Genomic DNA, 20,653 nt, shown 5'->3' with positions numbered 1-20,653 from the left:
GAGCATCGGCCTGCAGACTGAAGGGTCATGGGTTCAATTTCAGTCAAGGGCACATGCCCTGGTTGTGGGCTCAACACCCAGTGGGGGGCGTGCAGGAGGCAGCCAATCAGTGATTCTCTCTCATCATTGATGTTTCTATCTCTCTCTCCCTCTCCCTTCCTCTCTGAAATCAATACAAATATATTAAAAAATAATAATAAAAATAAAAACTATTAAACCCTAGCCAGTCTGGCTCAATGGTTGGAGTGATGGCCCGAAGACCGAAAGGTCACAGGTTAGATTCCTCAAGGGCATGTACCTCGGTTCCCCAGCCTGGGTAAGGGTGAGGGGGGGGGCAACCAATCAGTGTGTCTCTCTCATATCAATGTTTCTCTCTCTCTCCCCCACCTCCCTCCCTTCCCTTCTCTCTAAAAAATCAATGGAAAAAATATCCCTGGGTGAAGATTAAAAATAAATAAGAAATAACCCTTAAGTTAATTGCCAACATTTAAAATCAGATCTCATTTTTAAATTTCTAGCTTTTCTTAAAAATACTATAATCCTGTAATTTATTTGATGCTTTCTTATTAAACTCATGCTAATATTATCCATTCCATAACATGATAAGAGTAAATTTTTAAATTACTAGTTATAATATTTAAACCAATCCAACTTCAAAAAATCTGAGTACACTGACACTTTAGGAAGATATGTTTTATCTTGTGACTTCATGTATCATATGATATGCAGCCATGTACCCCAGTTTTAGAAACTCCAACAGTTTATCTAGTCACTCAAAAAAATACTTAGGTCCTATGGTAGGCACTAGGGTAACATTAATTAACAGGACAAACATGGTTCCTCCGTGGAGCTTATGGTCCAGTGGGCTATAATAGAAAGAAGCCATATAGAAGATGAAGCACAAAGAAACACTAAACTGAGGATCCTGAGTTTATTTCACAACATAGTGACCCCTTGGGCAAGTTGTTTAACCTCTCTGGACCTCTGCTTCCTTGTCTGCCAAAGGAAAAGACTTAATTAGGCAGTTGCTCCAAAACAGTCCTTTCCAGTACAAAATTCTACTAGCATCACAAGATTTTAGACCAATACCATTTTTTGAGTTCCTAATACTTATTAGTTCCCTCCTTTTATCTGGAAAATAATGATCAGTTGTCATGAAAATTACCATGGTGCTCCACATTCTATATGACGACATTATAGTAATCACAAGAAGCCAAAGGGAACAGGCAGCAAAAAAAGAGTTGGTTACTTACTCAGAAAGTCAGCTACTTTCAGCAAATAGGAGCTGCTGTTCATTTGAGCTGGGGAGGGGGTGGGGGGTTAAAAAGATTAGGTACAGACTCATAAGTAAAACAGTTTTGATTTGCATTATATGTCATGATTTCTTTCATGAGGCATCAGACTCACTTTCCCCCAGTTTGTGGGTGTGAGAAGCTGCTAAAAATTGCCAATTTTACAAAGCCAAGGTTCACTGAGCCTTGACTAGTTTGTTGTCCTTGTGAAGTTCTAAAACAAGCCAAGAAAGACTTACTAGTCAACAGGGGCACCAAAAGTTCATAGTAAAATGAAGATAATTCATCTAGTCCCAGGAGACTAAGAGCACTGCATTGTAACTGGGTAAAGTCCCTTAAATGTTAGCAAGTTCCATTTAGAGCCCCCACCCCGACCAAGCAGGTAGCAAAACTTAGTACAGCAGACCAAGTGTTTCAAAGAAAAAAGTGCGAGCCTGATGATAAATGGCAAACGGTACTGGGCTTGGATATCAAAGAGGCATACGAAATGGTGTGGACCTTGATAAACTTGAGAACAAATATGCTCTGCCTAAAGAAGCCAACCAATGAGGAAGTAGTATGTGGAATAAAGAAGAGAAATGAAGAATGTGATTCTGTAAACTCAAGCATTTTACCAAATTACGCTGGTACTCTAAAGGCCTCCCCAAAGATCAGAGCCATGTGCCCCAGTGTCAAAAAAAAAAAAAAAAAAAAGCCAAGCTACAAGCTTCTTGAACGTGAACAGGCCAGTGCACAAGGAGTCGTAATACAGGGAATCCCTGGGTGGAAGGCTCAGGGAGTGAAGCCTTCTGTAAAATAGCTAGGGACTATTCCCACTCCTGTGAATAGGAAGATTGCTCATGGTCAGCATCAGCCTCCAGCCCTAGCTACTTCCAAAAAAATCCTCCACCTTCTTCAGGATAATTCAGTCACCCTTATAGCCCACCTGCCAAGCCTCTGCTCTCATACACAGTATCTCCACTGAAAGCCCCAATCTCCCCAGACTGGGGTCCAACTCAAAAGCACTGCATGGAAAACAAAACAGGTATGCAGGCCAGACACAACCCAAGGGGCTGCCAGTTTGCAACCTCTGATCTTGCGGGTAAGATTCTCAGAAAAGATCTTGTACTGAAAGCATTTAGGAGTCTCCTAAGGACTCTCATTTTGGTTAGAGGAACTGCTTTTCCAAGGAGCTATCCAGGGTCCTGTATCACTTGTATCCTGGCCTTTAGGAACCATGATTCACAGCCTTCTTCTCTGGTTTGATCCACTGTCAAAGTATTTTTTTTAAATATTTTTATTGATTTCAGAGAGGAAAAGAGAGAGGGAGAGAGAGAGATAGAAACATCAATCATTGAACGGCTGCCTCCTGCACGCCCCACACTGGGGATCAAGCCTGCAACCTGGGCATGCGCCCTTGACCGGATCGAACCCGGGACCCTTCAGTCCACAGGCCAATGCTCTATCCACTAAGCCAAACCGGCTAGGACCAAAATATATTTTTTTTTAAGAAGAAAGATATAAAGAAGACATTAGGTATCTATTATATGCAAAGCACTGTAGGGATACAAATGCCTGAACCTTCTCTTGACTTTTGACTTTAGTAGTTGTATGTCAGCCTAGACCCCAGTGCCACCTGCCTGTCACCCAAATTACTATAGACCCAAAACACTGCTCTGCTTGACTTCACTCCTATAAACACATTCATTTTAATGTCTTGGCTAACCAGTAACTTAAAGGTTCGGCAGCTTGGTTTCCCCCCAAAAGGGATACCATTAAACTCTTCTCCCTGGACTCCACAACTAAAAGTTCCTTTTCTTTACAAAAGAGCATACATAATTGCCCTAATACAGTCAGATGTCCTTAGGAGTACACAGTACAATGATAAATCTATGCTTTCCCCTGAAACAAGATAGCATTCCCCATGCTTCACTCCATCATTACCCTATCATCTCCAGATTCCCTCAGCATTACCATAAAATCAGTAACACCTTTGCCAAACAGAAAACTTATTGCCCTTGAAATATTAATTCAGTCCAAGGAGAAAAGGTTTATTGCTGGGAAAACTTTGTTTTTTATTTACCGGGTCCTCAAGCTAGATTTATGAGCAGGGAGAACACAACAAAAACAGTTTTTAGGAAGAGGTGCTTGGTTGCAGTGAGTAGTATGGCATAAAAGAAATCAAGACAGGACGCAGGGAGGCTAGTAGGGAAGCCTGTATGAGAAAACTAATGGTCCTATAGTCTCATTATGGCCAATATGGGCTCCATGTCTAAAACTAGGTATGATCCCACAGTCCCTGTCTGACCAAATTCTCCTTGAAGACAGTCATGCATATGAATATCAGTACCATGCCATGGTAGGCACTCAAATGGTCAGACACATAGAATACTACTCCTGTAAGAACTCTCAGTGTACACATCATAGAAACTAAGGCCCAGAAAACTTAAAATGATTTGCCCAAGCTCACAGAATAGGTGAGTGGTGAAAAGGAAAAATCAAAGGCTTTGGAGATAAGATCTGTGTTGAAATCTAAGATTGCTGTGAGGCCTTAGGCAAGTCATCCAACCATTCTCAATCTGTTTTCTCATCTGCAAAATTTCCATGAGAATTAAAAGATATTGACCTGTAGCTACCAACACCAATTTTCAGGAAACATTAAACACACCAAGATGCAACAAGCAAAATTCAGAACATAGAAAACTCTACAGGAAAAATGACTGGTTTCTTCAATAAATAAAAGGGAAGAAAATAAACTTATAAATTAAAAGAAATTTAAAAGCTCTAACAACCAACTATGTGTGTAAAGCTTACATGAATCCTAATCAAACAAACTATAAAAATAAGAGTGTGACATTTATGAGACAACTGGAAATTTGAACACAATCTGAATTTTGATGGTATTATGGAATTGTTAAATTTTATAAGGTGTGATCATGGCATTGTGATTATGTTTTTTTTTAGTCATCTTTTAGAAATACAGTAGGAAATATCCTATATAATAATCCTATATAATAAAAGGCTAATATGCAAATCGACTGAACAGCAGAACATCCGGTCACTATGACACGCACTGACCACCAGGAGGCAGGTGGTCAACACAGAAGCACTGCTCAGCCAGAAGCTGGGCTCACGGCTGGTGAGCACAGCGGCAGTGGCAGGAGCCTCTCCCGCCTCCATGGCAGTGCTAAGAATGTCTGACTGACGGCTCCCAGACTGCGAGAGGGTGTAGGCTGGGCTGAGGGACGCCCACCCCCCAAGTGCATGAATTTCGTGCACCAGACCTCTAGTTTAAAGATAAAGTGATGGCTGAGATTTTCTTCAAAGCACAGGATGAGAAGAAGGTCTGGGTATAAATGAAGTAAGATTGGGAACTGATAACTGTTGAAGCTGAGTGATGCTTCATTAACCTATTCTGCCTACTTTATATATGTTTGAAGTTTTCCCTATTAAAAATAAAGAAGAGCCGAAACCAGTTTGGCTCAGTGGATAGAGCGTCAGCCTACGGACTGAAAGGTCCGAGGTTCGATTCCGGTCAAGGGCATGTACCTGGGTTGCAGGCACATCCCCAGTAGGAGATGTGCAGGAGGCAGCTGATCGATGTTTCTCTCTCATCGATGTTTCTAACTCTCTATCTCTCTCCCTTCCTCTCTGTAAAAAATCAATAAAATATATTTTAAAAAAGAAAAAAGAAAAAAGAATTGGTTAGGTTCAAATCCTAGCAATTAGGTTCAAATCCTAGCAATTCCATTTACTAGCAGTGTGACTATGGGCATATTTCTTAATTTCCTTATTTCTTAGTTCCCTATCTATATGGTAAGGATCAACAGAATCTAATTCTTAGGGTTGAGGTGAGAATGAACATGATTTTAATATAAAGATTTATATAATACATAAGATTTTTATATATACTTATAAATTTATAGACATAATATATTTTAAATAAAATGTATATATAATATAGTAACCTTCAGTATGAATCAGCTCTATTAGTATGAACACAAGGTACTATGATATCTTGATGGAGTAGGCACTCAATTCATGGTAGCTACCCTATAAAATAATCCTATATAATAAAAGGCTAATATGCAAATTGTCCCCTCAGGAGTTCGACAGACTGGGAGTTCAACCGCTCACTATGATGTTGAACTCCCCGGGGTGGCGTGGAATGAGGAAGGCCCCGGCCAGCAGCCAGGGGAAGGAAGGCCCCTATTGGCATTGATCGCTGGCCAGGCCTAGAGACCCTACCTGTGCACAAATTTTGTGCACCGGGCCCTCTAGTTATTAATATGAAAGGCAAAGTTAGGTGTAGAATCTAGGACAGATTTTTAATCAAGTACTTGACTAGTATCCTCAACAGAAAGCCTAGATACCCTCTGGTGAATGGCAGCTCTAACCCCCGCCCCCCACCCTCCACCCACACACTCCTGCAGGTCTTTCCTGACAAATACCCCAGGACCTGACAGGATCAGGAGCTAACTAATGTTTAACATGAAAGTGATGCCCTCTGGGAGCAAACAGGGCCACCTTATTTCCCCCAACCAGGTAATTTACGGTACATATTCTAATATTTGCTGACAGAACAAAGGAATTAGGCTCTAAGACATGATCAATATTCATGCCAGCCTTCAAAATGAGTTGGTAAAACTACAGAAAATAAACACCCTGCTAGAGTCCACCCGGCAGGATAAAAGCTGACAAAGAAATGGCAATTTTTCCCTGAACAAACACACATGTAATAGATGAGCTCTGAAAGACTAAGCTCTTTAGGTCTTGGCATTCTCTCCCTCCCCTTTCATTTTAAAAAGAAGACAAACTCTCTTTTGACACACTTCAAGAATGACTGTTTGCTGGATTAATTTCTTCCCTGAAATGATGTAATTATAGGCAAACTTATTCTCAAATTCTATCCAGTTTAAATACAAATTGGCTTGGGAACAGTATGACCTTTTCCACCTGCTCCAAGAGGCTATGAGAAGGCATCATCCACCCCTAAAGTATGGGTCACATACTCCCCCCTGCTCATTAGCAGGAATATATCATCTAGTCATTCATTTGTGTTTCTGCTCAGTTGTTCCCATTGCACAGAATGTCCTCTCTCCATCTCTGCAATCTCTGCAATCTAAATCTCCTGTGTACATATCTGGAAAAAGGGAAGGTAGGTGAGAAGCACAGCAACTAAGAAAAGATATCTGGGTGTTGCTTCTGGGTAGTCCAGAAGATACAGTCCAGACACAGAAATATTGGTGTTTCATAATTTATAAGCACAAGTCCAGGCAGAATATTAGAAATTTGGATGGCCTGGATGATATACAGTCACTATGCTAATCCTACAAGGCCCGGCTCAAATACTCACTCCTACATAAATGTTCCCTGGGCACCATATCCCGACAAATGAAGCAATCCCTCCCTCTCTGAACTCCCCAATCACTTTACTCATTTATTGTACTGCTACCTGAGAATTCATATTATGGTTCTTTAAAATCACTTCTATAACTATACACCAACCAGAACGGCTTACAATGAAAAAAGATAGACAATGCTAAGTGTTGACAAGGACATGGAGCGCCAGGAATTCTCTTACACACAGTTGACAAGAGTGTAATCTGGTATGCCTTTCCCAATAACTACTAAAGCCGAACATACACCTAACTACCCGATCACTGAGTATGAGGTCGGAGAACACTCACTCACTGTTCCCACTAAACAGCTTGCCTACAGTGTTATGCTCCAACACTGCCGTGTCTAAATGCTTCCATCATTCTTTCTTTCAGTCCTAGAGGCTGGTTCAGACCACTCTTCACCTCACTCCAGCCCAGAAAGCTCTCCTATGGAAAACTCTGTCATTTACCTATACCCTTTGACAAATGACTCATGAATTCTTCACATATAAATTACATCATCTGATTTTATAATATAGTTTTAGTAACCTTATTAACTTGCTCCTCACAATAACATTGTGCGGAAGGCAAGATACAGACTATTAATCCCATTTTATAGATGAGAAAATCCAGTTTACCTGGCCAAATTAGTTCCGGGGCTTCCGAACCAAACCCTCTACACGAGCGGTTCTCAACCTGAGGGTCGCGACCCCTTTGGGGGTCAAACGAACCCTTCACAGGGGTGGCCTAAGACCATCGGAAAACACATATATAATTACATACTGTTTTTGTGATTAATCACTATGCTTTAATTATGTTCAATTTGTAACAATGAAATTGGGGGTCACCACAACATGAGGAACTGTATTAAAGGGTCACGGCATTAGGAAGGTTGAGAACCACGGCCTTACTGTGAGCCACATCTTCATGGTTATCTATTCTCCTCAAAGTCCATAAGTTCCCTGAAGGTATGAGTGTGCTTTAGACATTTATATCCTTCAGAGCACAAAGGAAGGCACTCAGTGGGCTCCATACAGTTTGGCTAATTTATTTCAATCTTGTCCCCAAACTTTGAGGATGAACAGGCATTATTTCCTTTTTTCTAGACCTCATAGGCAACGCAAAATTGTTGGAAGAAAGGATGAATACCACACAGCATCCCAAATTAACATTTATTTTTAAGGGTAGAGAAAAGGGAAGAGAAAGAACCTTTAAAGATTAGGGTAAGCTCAACAGTCCCTCACCTTCCTAGGGCTCCATGCTGTGAAGTGTTCAAAGAAGACCATAGGAACGGGCTTCAAGAACCACAATTTAGCCCTAGCCAGTTTGGCTCAGTAGATAGAGAAAGTAAATGTTGTGAACTGAAGGGCCCGGGTTTGATTACAGTCAAGGGCACACGCCTGGGTTTAGGGCTTGATCCCCAGTAGGGGGCATGCAGGAGGCAGCCAATCAATGATTCTCTCTCATCATTGATGTTTCTATCTCTCCCTCTCTCTTTCTCTCTGAAATCAATAAAAATATATTTAAAAAACAAAACAAAATAAAAAAAGAACCACAATTTAGTCCTGGCTGGTGTTGCTCAGTGGTTATAGTGTCAGCCCGAGGATGGAAAAGTCTCGGGTTTGATTCCCAGTCCAGGAAATAGACCTGGTTGCAGGTTTGATCCCGGTCCCTGGCAGGGCATGTGTGGGAGGCAACCCATTGATGCATCTCTTTCACATCAATGTTTCTCTCTCTCTCATATACATATAAATAATAGGAAATATCCTTGGGGGAGGATTAACAACAACAAAAATTTAAGAACCACAATTTAATCATAATTGATAAGTCACAAATTGATCAAATGCCAGAAACTACACTTCTTATTAATTCCACGTGTAAGTAAAATAGTTATTTTATTTTTAAGCTGAATATAATACTTAAAATGATTCCATATAAATTTAATTATCTTCATTCCTAAATAAAAAGCTAGATAACATTAAATATTTCTGTAATTCAGCCAGAGAACTGATATGAGAATAGTGAAAGACCTAGGCAAATGCTTAAACATCCAAATCTGAATGTTGTCCCCTATCCTAACATTCTTGACTTTATACACTGCATGTTGGACACCTCAGCAAGAGGATAAATATCTAGATAACAGGCAGAAGGGAGAGGGGGAGGGAAAGTCAAAAATAAATCTAAACACTGAAGTCAGAATTCAAACAGGTCTCCTTGCATAGTCACATATCCATCAATTTTGCTATTTCCAGTCTAAACCCTCAACCCAAATATCTGAGGCAGGGCAGCAGGGTTAAGAAGCAGCTTGGATCTCTTGTACTTATCTGTCTCCCTCTCAAGACTGAAAATAATTTGTGGGCAGTAACCATGTCTTGCTTAGTTTTTATGTTCTCCCTAAGGAGAACACATAGTAGGTACTCCAAATTCCTGGGATGAATGGTTGAGCTTAGGAATGGAAAGCAGTTGCACTTCGAAGCATAATCATGTTATAACAGCTAGGCAACCTACTTAGCATGATAATTCTACCTAAAACCCTAATTTTAGTAATTGATGTGAAAATCAATTTAGGGTGAGTCTTTAAGGTCTGAAAAAAAGATATTCTTGTGTTCAACTGATTAAGGCACAGCTATCATTATTGTACTGATAGTACCGTTCCTCAGCGCCAGCTTACAGCTATCTGCAAGAACAAAGTTCCAAAGCTTTAAAATGGTCTAGGAAAGCAGGGAACAACATTTGATGTCTCAGTGCAACATGATCATACCTTCCAGAAAAAAAACCCAGACCTAGAGAAACAATGAGTTATGGAAATTATACTTTTAAATCTTCTGCTGAGCTTGCTTTTTCTCACTAACACAAAGTATTACACAGGAAACTAGACAAACAAATCAACAAACATCATGCAAACAGTACCTTTAACTAGGCTTAGTAAAATTCTTATTAATAAAACAAATAAACAGGAGACAGCTAAATACCAGATAAATGCCTCTAGAATGAAGGAAACCTAGCCAATAATATTAAGTTTCTAAACCTGGCCTTTAAAAGAGAATACTTACTTAAATAAAGCAATGATTCTTACCTTGACAAACAGAACTAGTATTCAGCTTCTACAGATGGCATTTCAAGGGCCAGGTAAGCTCATTTAGAGATACCTACCTCATAAAGCTAAAACTCTAAGGAAATGCAAATTTCTGGTCTAGTGTTTTTCCAGTCCTGGTACTGTTTGGGAATCTCTATTGGTGTTTTTTACTTTCCCTTTATTATCTGATTTTAAATAGTTTGCTACATATTTAAATGTTGTGGTTTGTTTTTTTTTATACAGTCTTGGACTCCAAGTTCGTCCCATGGGACAACAGCTCCAAGTTTATAATGGAACTCAGCAGACAATTTGATAAGTTCATCTCACAAGAAATTTTTCAGCAATCTGTCCTAGAATTCTAAAAAGCAATATCCATCTGCTGATATAGTGAAAGGTATCTGTGAACCCAGAACTTAACCCTCTGGGTGTTCTCAATGCTCTAGCAAAGCCCTTTCTCCTTCCAGTGATGAACTCTTCAGCCACTTCCATAAAACCAAAAATTTATACTGTTAAGAGGTAAAAATATCATTCAAGATTATCTAGTCCAACCTCCTTGTTTTACAGACAGGAAGACTGAGATCCTAGAGAGTATTAGGTAATTACAATTAATGTGAGTTTGGCAAGCATCAAAAGCCCACTGAATGCTATTTCCCCCAGTGGAACTGCACTGGGCATATTGGGAGGATGGCCCGATTTGCACCTTGGTCAGTGAAGCACTCCAAATACATGTGTCTGAGCCTCAGAAAATGAGTAGTCAACCACAAACTCTCTACCCCTACCCCAGCATAGAGAACACGGGCAGTGGACAGCCTATATGGCTCTCTGGGGAGGCAGACTAGAACCTAGGGATAATATCCCATCTTCTTACCCTCCTTTCAGGAGATAGAGCACATTTATTCACAAGAAGGCCATTATGAAGTGACAGAAAGATACTAAAACTCAGAAGGAAAGGAAGGGCTATCAAAACAAGTCAGAAAAGATAACAATGACACTTGGCAATGCCTGACTCTATTATTCACTTGAGTGAGGAGGGGAACGTGACTAGAGAGAAACCTCCAATCCTTTTCTATCCCCAGCCTCCGCCTTTTGGGCAGTTACAGAATTTCAGGACCTCCCAGATTATTTTATGAGGAAGCAGGCCAAAGAAGAAAAGGGGCTTTGCCAAGCCCATACACTGAGTTAGTAGCAGAGACCAGATCAAATGATCCTTAGGCTCATGGCTAGGCTCACAATTTATCTCACTGACCCCTCTCACTCTAGTCCTCAGAGTCTATGAGCTATACCACATCACAGATCTGAAACTTTCCTTACAGTAGACAGTGGGCAGTTGCAGGACAGCAGGCTAACATTACTGCTGTCATCGTCTCCCTTCCACTTGTACATTTTATACATGAATCTAAAATTGAATAAAACTAGGCTTTTATAGACACTCGTGAAAACCCTCCTATCTCCACCCTTATCCCCCTACCACAGCCTGAGACAAAAGAGGAAAAATGAAGGAAAGAGAGGAGAGAAGGGGAGGGGAGGGAGAGAGAAGGAGAAAAAAAAAATTCCTCCCAAAGAGATATTTTGTCTAAATCATCATCTAGAATCATAAAATGTTATTGCTTAGAAGGGACCCTTGGAGTCATCTTAATTCTTTTCTATCATTATTCAAATGAATACGCCTGGATCTTTGCCACTTGACAAAAAGACTGGAGCACAGAGCAGGCTCTCCTGACTCCTGTCCCTAATGAAATCCCTCCTAGTCCCTCCCCATCCTGTCCCACCCTGCTCTGCCCACCCCACTCTTTCCCACCACCACTGTATCTAAGCTACTCAACCCTGCTGCCCTTCTAAATGTGAGCTCCTCAAAAGACCAGTAAAGCTATGTTTCACTGGTCTTTGTTTTCCCAGTGCCCAGCAGAGAGTAAACAGAGTTGACTTAGAGAGGTGCACACTGTACATGGAGAGCGGTGCCACAGGAAACTGGAGAAAACGCAGGTTTCCTGGGCTTACCAGCTCAGTCTTCAGAGCTGTGCAGGGCCTGGATGTCAGGATCCAATATTTCCATTCTTCCAAAACTAGTGTTTACATCCAGTTTATCCAGGGATAGTTATCCAGTAGTTACCAGATTTGCTGCCACACTTCTGCTCTCCTGGCCATCCCCACAAAGAACTAGGATCAGCAGTAAAGAGACCCTGATGAGAAACCTCCCCCATCTCTTATGTGCTCTTTCTCCTGTGTCCTCACCTCAATAAACAGCATTCCCATCTAGATGACTTCACCAAGTACAAATCTAGAAGTCATCCCTGATCTCTTCCTTACCATCCACACCAACAATCTTTGATTCTCTGCCGGGGTCCAACCCCAGCAGGTCCAGGGGTCCCCAAAGGTGTGGACGGAGTCGGCGAAGAAGGAATGACTCGGAGACAGCGTTCAGTTGATCAGCAGCCTAGCCAGGATCTCTAGCCAAGTTCTGGTCTCGGATCTCCAGAGAGGTTCTGCTTAGGATTTCCAGCCAGGTTCTGTAGCCATGTTCCCTCGCTAGGTTCTCCAGCCAGGTTCTAGTCTGGTTCTTTTGCCATATTTCTGTAGTCAGGTTCAGTCCAGGATCTTTAGCCATGCTCTCTCGCCAGGCTCCACCTCCAGGCTCCGAGGCCAGTCCCTGTCCAGGATCCTCCGGCATGCTCTCTCCAGCGAAGTTCTTCTGTCTCTAGAGAACGTTCTGTGTAGGTTCTGTGCCTAGGCTTTGTCTCTCTTGGTCCTGTCTTCCAAGCCCTGTCTCCTAAGTTCTGTCTCTTTCTGTCTTGTTACAACTGTATTTATACCAGTTGATTCAATCCTATCAATCTCTATTACAAAGGTTAGGGCGTTTCTTATCTCCATTCCAGGGAGTAAAGATTATGTAGCTTAAGCATGATTGTTCATAGTTAAAGTGATTAATTACCCACCTGGCACTTAGTTAAGGGGTTTTATTCCCTCCCTAACTTCAGGGGAAAATTCCTACCTGGGGAAACAACCTTTCTCAGAGACCTTGGTTAAAACACATAGTGCCAAGAAGGTGAGCAAACATATTAAGAACAGTATGCCATATATGCCAGGTCCCTTGAAACAGCAAGCATGGACCGGCTCCCGGCAATTCTCATCACTCAATTCCATTTTCTTCCTACATTCCTCTCTCCCCCTGCCACATACACATCCACTCTCTTCATTTGAAACACCATCACCCCTTATTGCAACAGCCTAACTCAGCGGTGCTTAACCTGTGGGTCGCGACCCCTTTGGGGGTCGAACGACCCTTTCACAGGAGTCACCTACCAGGAGTGGGCAAACTTTTTGACTCGAGGGCCACAATGGGTTCTTAAACTGGACTCAGAAGAAGGAGCTGCGGCCGTGTTTCCCGACGTTGCCATGTTAACACTGCTGCTGGTGAAGGAGCGGAGGGGAGAGCAAGAGAACCTTCTGCTCTTTCTGCTCCGAGGGCCGGAGAGAACAGCCGAACGGGCCGGATCCGGCCCGCGGGCCGTAGTTTGCCCACGGCTGCCTAAGACCATCGGAAAACACATATATAATTACATAGTTTTAGTAATTAATCACTATGCTTTAATTATGTTCAATTTGTAACAATGAAATTGGGGGTCACCACAACATGAGGAGCTGTAGTAAAGGGTCGCGGCATTAGGAAGGTTGAGAACCACTGGCTGGTCTCTTTGACTATGGTGCTCTACCCCTCAAATCCACTCCCCCAAATAGGTAGCCAAAGTTAACTTTCTAAATGCACTGAGGACCATGGCCCCCTCACCGTGAAATGAAGTCCAAACTCCTCAACTCAGGCTACAAGGCCCTTTCATAACTTGGCCTCTGCTCTGCCTATCTTGCTAGTCTCATCTCTTGTCACATCCACCCATTTCATGCCTTGTGCTCCACCCAGGAATCCTGAGAAACTTATTTAACCCCAGGGTCTATTTCTTCACCTACACAGTAGATACTGTACCTCTCAAGGTAGGAGAAGAAATGAGTTAACACGAGTTACATGCTTAGAATAGTACCTGGTAGATAAAGGGGCCAAAAGTCTCAACTATTACCTCTACCATCTCTAGACTTGCTATTCCTTCTGCCTAGAACAGTCTTATGTCTCCTCCTTGACTCCCCAATCTCTTTTCCTGAGGTGTAGGCTTAGCCAACTACTCTAAAGCCTTCCCTGACCCTCCAAGGCTGAGTTAGTTGTGACTCCTCTGAGCTTTCATGGTGCTTGTCCCTGTCAAAATACTTTTCACACTGCCTGTTTTCTTGCCTGTATGTCTTCCCCACCAGGCGGTATACACCCAAATCTCTAAGTTTAGTACTACACATAGCATGCTTAACAATTGTTCAGTAAATGAAAATCTTTCCAAGAATGAGATGCCCAATGAAAGGTACCTGCACAACAGGTAGCCAATCCAAATGTTGGCCAGGTGGCTGGCTGGCCTACATGACTCTAAAGCCCCCTGAAATACAAGATGCTATCCAATAAACAAGTCAGAACACTCTGACTTCATTAACACACTTAGGGGGTTGGACTTCAATACGTAGGAAATATTGGGCGATCAGATTTTTTTAAGGAAAGCGCAACATGCTCAGATCTGTTTATTGCCCTATTACCCATCTCTGGAACATACCCCTTCCCTGCTGGTATCAGGACGAAATTCCAACTACTCATCTCAAACATAAACACCACATCCCAACCCAAGTAAAGGCACAGAAACAGAGAATTTTGAGAGGCATTTAACTCCTTCTTAACCACCTGTAAGCAAGGAGGATCCATAAACACCATCTAGAAACCCCCAAAAGCTAATCCCTCTTGTGTGCCTTTATGGAAAGAGGAGAGCGCAAAGAGGGAGCATTTCATCAAGGTAATCCATTTACCTGTCCTGAGTAGTTCTGATCTGAACTGCTGTCAGAGCACTGCTATTCATCATCACTGAAGCCCCATATGCCCAGACCTTATAGTCAGAAAGGCAGGTGCAAACAAGCCAAGGATCCTCTTGGTCCTATTGCAAGGGTAGGAGGTCTCCTTGGAAGATACAGAAGTGGTGAGTAGAAATCTCAAAAAACACTTCAGTGATAAGGAAATTCACAGAGTTCGGAGAAAAGGAAGTTAACCAGAGGTACACCTGGCCTGGTTCCTGCTCTGGGGCTGCATGCTACACCCTACTGTAAATTCAGACTAGTAATCATTTTGTATTTACAGAGCACCCTGAAGTTAAGGGAAGCACTAAGAGTACCAGCTTTGCCAATCACAAAAGGACAAATACTGAATGATTCTACTTATATGAGGTACCTAGAGAAGTCAAATTCATAAACACAGAAAACGGACTGGTGGTTGCCAGGAGGGAGGGGGATGAGGAATAGGAAGTTAGTGTTTAATGGGTACAGTTTCAATTGAGGAAGACAAAAAAATTCTAAATGGATGGTGGTGATGGTTGCACTACAATGTAAATGTACTTAATGCACAGAACTATACATTTAAAAATGGTTAAAATGGTAAATTCTATCTTATGTATATTTTTACAAAATAAAGCACACCAGCTTTAAAGTTATATTGTCTCTGAGAAAGTCATGTAACCTCTCTAAGCCTGTTTCTTCTTCTGTAAAACAGGGATAATAATAATATCTAATTCACACAGTTCCTCTAAGAATTAAACGAAATGTTCCACAGAAAGTCCTTAGTGCAGTGACTGGCACATGGTAAGTACTTAATAAATATTAGCTACTATTTCTACTACTCACAACTACTACAATGCACTTGCACAGACATTTTCCATGGTCCCTACACAATGCTGTGAGAGTTCACAGATAAGGAAATTGAGGCTCAGAGCGCCAAAATGAAAGGCTTAGATGATTTTACATCAAATCTTCTGCCCAGGAGAGGTTTCTGTCCTGTCCTCCCCACTTATTCAGTGCTCCAAGCTGTAAAAACTCTAACTCCCTCACAGGACTGGATTAGAAATGAAATCAGATAATGGTAACAAAAGTATTATAAAGCACTAGACAATAAAATTGGTGACTTATGGGAACTAGCATATCTGTGCACAAAACCTGGTCTCCTCCTAATGCTAAACTTGAGCATGGAGAGTGGCTGAGACTAAACTTCCTTGTGATTTCAATATACTCAGGATTCCCGGTCTTAAGGCCTGCATAAGTAATTTAATGCCCTTTCAAAAGGTAGCAAGGACCCGGCCAGGTGGCTCAGTGGCTGAGTGTCAACCTATGAACCAGGAGGTCATGGTTCGCTTCCAGGTCAGGCCACATGCCCAGGTTGCAGGACCAATCCCCAGTGTGGGTTGTGCTGGAGGCAGCCGATCAATGATTCTCTCTCATCACTGATGTTTCTCTCTCTCTCTCCCTCCCTCTCTGAAATAAAAACATTTTTTTAAAAAGGTAGCAAGGGCCCAAGCCTGGTTCAGTGGATAGAGTGTAGGTCTGAGGACGAAGGGTCTTGGGCTCCATCCCCAGTGTGGGGCGTGCAGGAGGCAGCCAATCAATGATTCTCTCTCATCACTGACGTTTCTATCTCTCTTCCCCTCTCCCTTTCTCTCTGAAATCAATAGAAATATATTTTTAAAAAATAAAAAAAGGTAGCAAGGTATGGTAGAAATAAAAATACTACTGGACTGAGAAGCAGACGACTTGGAATTTTTACTTCTGATTCTGTCACTAAGGCAGTCTGTGAATTTATTTATTTATTTATTTATTTATTTATTTATTTATTTAATTTTTTTTTTTTTTTTCAGTGCATGTGCCCTGACCAGGAATCAAATAGTGACCTCCTGGTTCACAGGTTGACACTCAACAACTACGCCACGCTGGCAGGGCCTGTCTGTGAATTTAGACTTACTCCCCCTTTCCAAGGTTCAGTTAAATGGAAAGGCGGGTGGGCAGACTGAAAAGCTGTACCAGATGACCCATAAGACCCCTTCCAGTTCCTACACACCACAACTCCTAAATCCAGAATACTGGAAAGGGGCGAGCTCAGCAGGCCTCCAGACCCCAAAGAACTAATGCAAACATCAAGAGACTCAAGACCTGGCCTAGGAACTGCCCTGCCTGATTTTTAGACCCTCCCAACAGCACGATCAAACACACTGAAAAATTGAAACACTTGCCGAAGTAATTTTAGTTCACTTTTACCCCGCTGGGCCTTATCGGAAAATAGAAGAAACAAAACCCTATTGAAGGCAGGGGGCTAGCTGAAGCAGTGGACTTGAGCCACTTCCTGCTCCTCCTCCCCCAACTAGGAATTACACATCTAAACACCACAGAGAACACTCACGGTTTGGAGGAAAGACCATGCCATAAACAAAATAGAGGATGGACCTCACTGTTTATAACGACTTACGCTTTCCTTGAGCCAAAAGCCCAGGGAACCTCGGGGTGCTTGAGATCTGCAGTCTCCTACATCCATCAGCTGCTAATGGGCAACACGAGGGGGAACATTCAGAGTCCCGTCCTCGCCCTGGACCTCCCGCAGCCGCAGGGTGGGACTCACCCACAGCACAGCGACACTGCCCGGGAGTCAGGGAGAAAGGAGTTCCGTGTTAAACGGCGGGACCCAAGGGTGAGGTCAGACCCCTGCAAGGAGATGACAGAGGCTCACCCTAATGAGCAGCAGGTGCTAGCACCCCGGCTGCCCGCCTCCGCGGCTACTAACTGTGGTTTGCAGCGAACCCTGTGCCTCTCTGCACCGTGACTGCTCCTTGTGTCTGGGGAGAACCCAGAAGGCTGCCGCGAGCACCAAGGGAAATCAGACTCGTGAAGTTCGGAGTCAAGTCCAATAGCCTGTACCTGTTGGTATTAAACACTTCTCTCACACGTTAGTTTCCCTCCTGGAATCTACAGACACCCTTCGAGGCCACTTTCTGTACCGACTCCATTTCACCGAGGGGCAAACTGAGGCTCGGCTGCGAAGGGGGCGGCGTAACGTGCGGAGCACCGCCCAGCCGAGGGCCGGTCGTGGATCCTCTCCCAGCCCGAGGCGGGCCACGGGCCCCGGACCCGCATCCGCGGGGGGAGGAGGCGCTCGGGCCCGTGGGGGGCGAGGCAGGACCCGTTCTGCGCGCCGCCGGGAGCCCGCAGCCCCCGCCCGAGGCCTCCCCGCGCGGCCTCCGAGGCCCCCTCCTCCCCTGGCGGGGCGGGGCGCGAGCACAAAAGACTCCAACTTCCTAGCGGGCGCGGGCCCACCGCCAACTCCGGACTCCGGACCCCGGACCCCGGCCGGGCCCGCGGGCAGGCAGCGGCCCAGGAGCGCGGGGCGGCCGGCAGCGGGCGCGGAGGGGCCGGGCTGGGGCAGGCGCCGAGGGAGGGGCCAGGAGTTACTCCGGCTCCCGGGACTCCCGGTGGCAGGAAAAGAGTTTCTAAAAATAGGCAGCGGCCCGCGCGGAGGAGTGGGCGGCCAGGGAGGACCCAGGGACGCCCCCTCGTCCCCCCGAAGGAGACGCCCTCGGCCCCCACTCACCGTGCCGAGGTCTGGAGGCAGCCGCGCGGCGCGGAGGAAGGCGGTGCCGCCGCGCTCGGGGGCGGAGGGAGGGAGAAGGCGGGCCCGGCCGCGGCGGGGGAGCTGAGCACACGCGCGGGAGGCGCTCCCGCCGCCGCCGCCCCCTCGGCTCTCAGACCCGCCCGCCCCGCTCCCGCACCCCTCGCGCGCCCAGCCGCACTGACAGCGGCGCGGGCCCCGCCGCCGCGAGCCCTGCCCTCGGCCGGTACCACCGAGGCGCGCGGGAGTGGGGGAGCCTCGAGCGCTGCCCTCCGGTCCGCCCGCCGGCCGCTCGGGCCCTAGCCCCGGCTCTGCCTCTCCCCCCAACTGCCTATCTCCAGGGAAGGACGAGGCGACACCTCCGGGGAGTCCGCAGCCTCGCGCCGACACAGCCCGGCTCCCCGGGCGCGGGGCTCTCCGCCGCCTCGGCGAGGCTTTGGAAAGGTCCGGGGCCGCGGCGAGGAGAGGGGGGAGGCGGGCCGGGGCGGGAGCCGGGGGAGGCGGGGCCGGGGCGGGAAGCGAGGCCCGTTCACAGCCCCGAAGGTGGGCTGGGCGGAGGGTGGCGGTGCCAGGAAAGAGGAGCGCGAGGCGATCAGCGGAGACCGGACGCTCTCAGAGCGGAGCCCGGCCAGGGTTTGGAAGGAGGGGCTGTGGGTGGGGCTGTGGGGAGGCGGTGCCCCGAGGGGGGTCCAGGGTGGAGGGGAGCTCGGCGAGGCTGGGCTACAAGGAAGCCCCGAAGGCAGGAGATTGAAGCGAGACCGGGGCAGAGCGGGAGGGAGCCTCGAGGTGGCCACCCTGGGGAGGAGCCGGAAGGGGGCGTAACCCAAAGGAGGGTCGCAAGGGTGGAGCTTGGGGCGGGGCCTAGAGGGGCCCAAACAAAAACAAATGGGGGGCGGTGCCCTAGGGATGCACGAGAGACCGAGTGGGAAGGAGCACCGAGTTCTTTCACTTTCAAGGACCCGAGTGCTTGGTCTGGGAGAGGATCGCTCCTCACTGCCGAGGCTGGGACTGCGCGGAGAGGCCGCCTTGAGGGCGGGTCTGGGAAGAGGTGCCACCCTCACCTAAAAAAGAGGTCAGCCCTAGCCGGTTTTGCTCAGTGGATAGAGCTGGCCTGGGGACTGAAGGGTCCGGGTTCCATTCTGGTCAAGGGCACATGCCCGGCTTGTGGGCTCATCCCCGGTAGGGGGCGTGCAAGAGGCAGCCGATCAATGATTCTCATCATTGATGTTTCTCTCTCCCCCTCTTTGAAATTAATAAAAATATATTTTTAAAAAAGAGGTCAAGTCAAGTACCTTTCTCCTTCTGGGATGCAGGAACTGTTTTATAACTTGATCTGGGTGGTGGTCCTCCCTCCTGAATATTTCTCCTGTCGGAAACCCTCACCTCCACTTCCCGCCTCCACGACTCAGACGCAAGGGTCTTCCAAGAGCACAGGGGACCACTGCCCTTCAGTCCTTAGCTACAGACTTCCTGAAGGCGGGGAATTGTCCAGATTCTCCGTGCGTCGTCCCATATGTGATATCGTGGTTGTATTTTTCACATCGCTCCCTCCAGAACCTAAGAGCCTGGACTCCGGAGAACCTGGCAGGGCTTGAATTGAACCTTGGCTCTGCGAGAACAGCAGTTATAGCTCCACTTGTGTTTTTTGTTGAACTCCGTGTCTCACTTCAAAAGGAAAAGGAACCAGATTAAAGAGAAGGTGACAGACCAAAGCCAGGAACGCTCTTCCCCCACCTCTTCTAACTTCTGGTTCCTTATGCCTCAGGTCTCTGCCTAAACATCACCCCCTGAACACCGCCTCCCTTGCCATGAAGGCTTGCTTGATTTCCTAACAGGTGAAGGCGTTCTGGCCATGATATGCAAGTGGAAGTTGCCTAGTTACTTAACCAAAAGAGTTGTATGTGTTTTTTAATATATATCTTTATTGATTGCAGTGAGGAGAGAGAGGAAGAGATAGAAACATCAATGATGAGAAAGAATCATTGATCGGCTGCCTCCTGCACATCCCTGACTGGATCCAGCCAGCAACCCCGGCATGTGCCCAGATCGGAATCAACCTCCTGAATCATAGATGACACTCAACCACTGAGCCATGCTGGCTGGACCAAAAATGTTTTCTTTGTTTTTTAATAGACAGGCTCAACTGGCATTCCTCAGCCTTTTGCACTTGCCCCTGTGTTCTGCCTGGAACAGAGAGGTGATGCACAGAGGCACAGCAGCCATCTTGAAATACTGTATTGACTTGATAAGAATGGTACAGCAGAAAGACAGAAAGAGCCTGGATTCCTCCAGGCTTTTTATGTGAAATAAAGTCCCATATATTTGTGCCACTGTTACTTTTGGTTTTTGTTTCTTGCTGTCAAGAGTATTTCTGACTCATACAGCATATCTGGTTCACTGTAGTACTCAATAAATATTAGCTATTGTTATT

At 45.4% G+C, this 20,653-nt stretch overlaps 1 protein-coding gene across 3 annotated transcripts in view; it reads right to left on the bottom strand.

Moving 5' to 3' along the window:
• RALY (RALY heterogeneous nuclear ribonucleoprotein) overlaps positions 1 to 18,339 on the bottom strand; it is a 90,904-nt gene extending 72,565 nt beyond the window's left edge. For 2 of the 3 annotated variants that reach the window (XM_059705909.1, XM_059705908.1), the window contains exon 1: positions 18,205 to 18,339. The gene's annotated coding sequence lies outside the window, so the exon portion shown is untranslated. The remainder of the gene's footprint in view (positions 1 to 18,204) is intronic. The other variant, XM_059705907.1, reaches the window with a different exon arrangement.
• Between the last annotated feature and the right edge of the window lie 2,314 nt (positions 18,340 to 20,653).

The sequence above is a fragment of the Myotis daubentonii genome, chromosome 8, assembly GCF_963259705.1.
Source record: "Myotis daubentonii chromosome 8, mMyoDau2.1, whole genome shotgun sequence".
Classification (NCBI taxonomy): domain Eukaryota; kingdom Metazoa; phylum Chordata; class Mammalia; order Chiroptera; family Vespertilionidae; genus Myotis; species Myotis daubentonii.
Note: the sequence above shows the minus strand (reverse complement) of the source record. Positions and strands in the feature narration are given on the sequence as shown.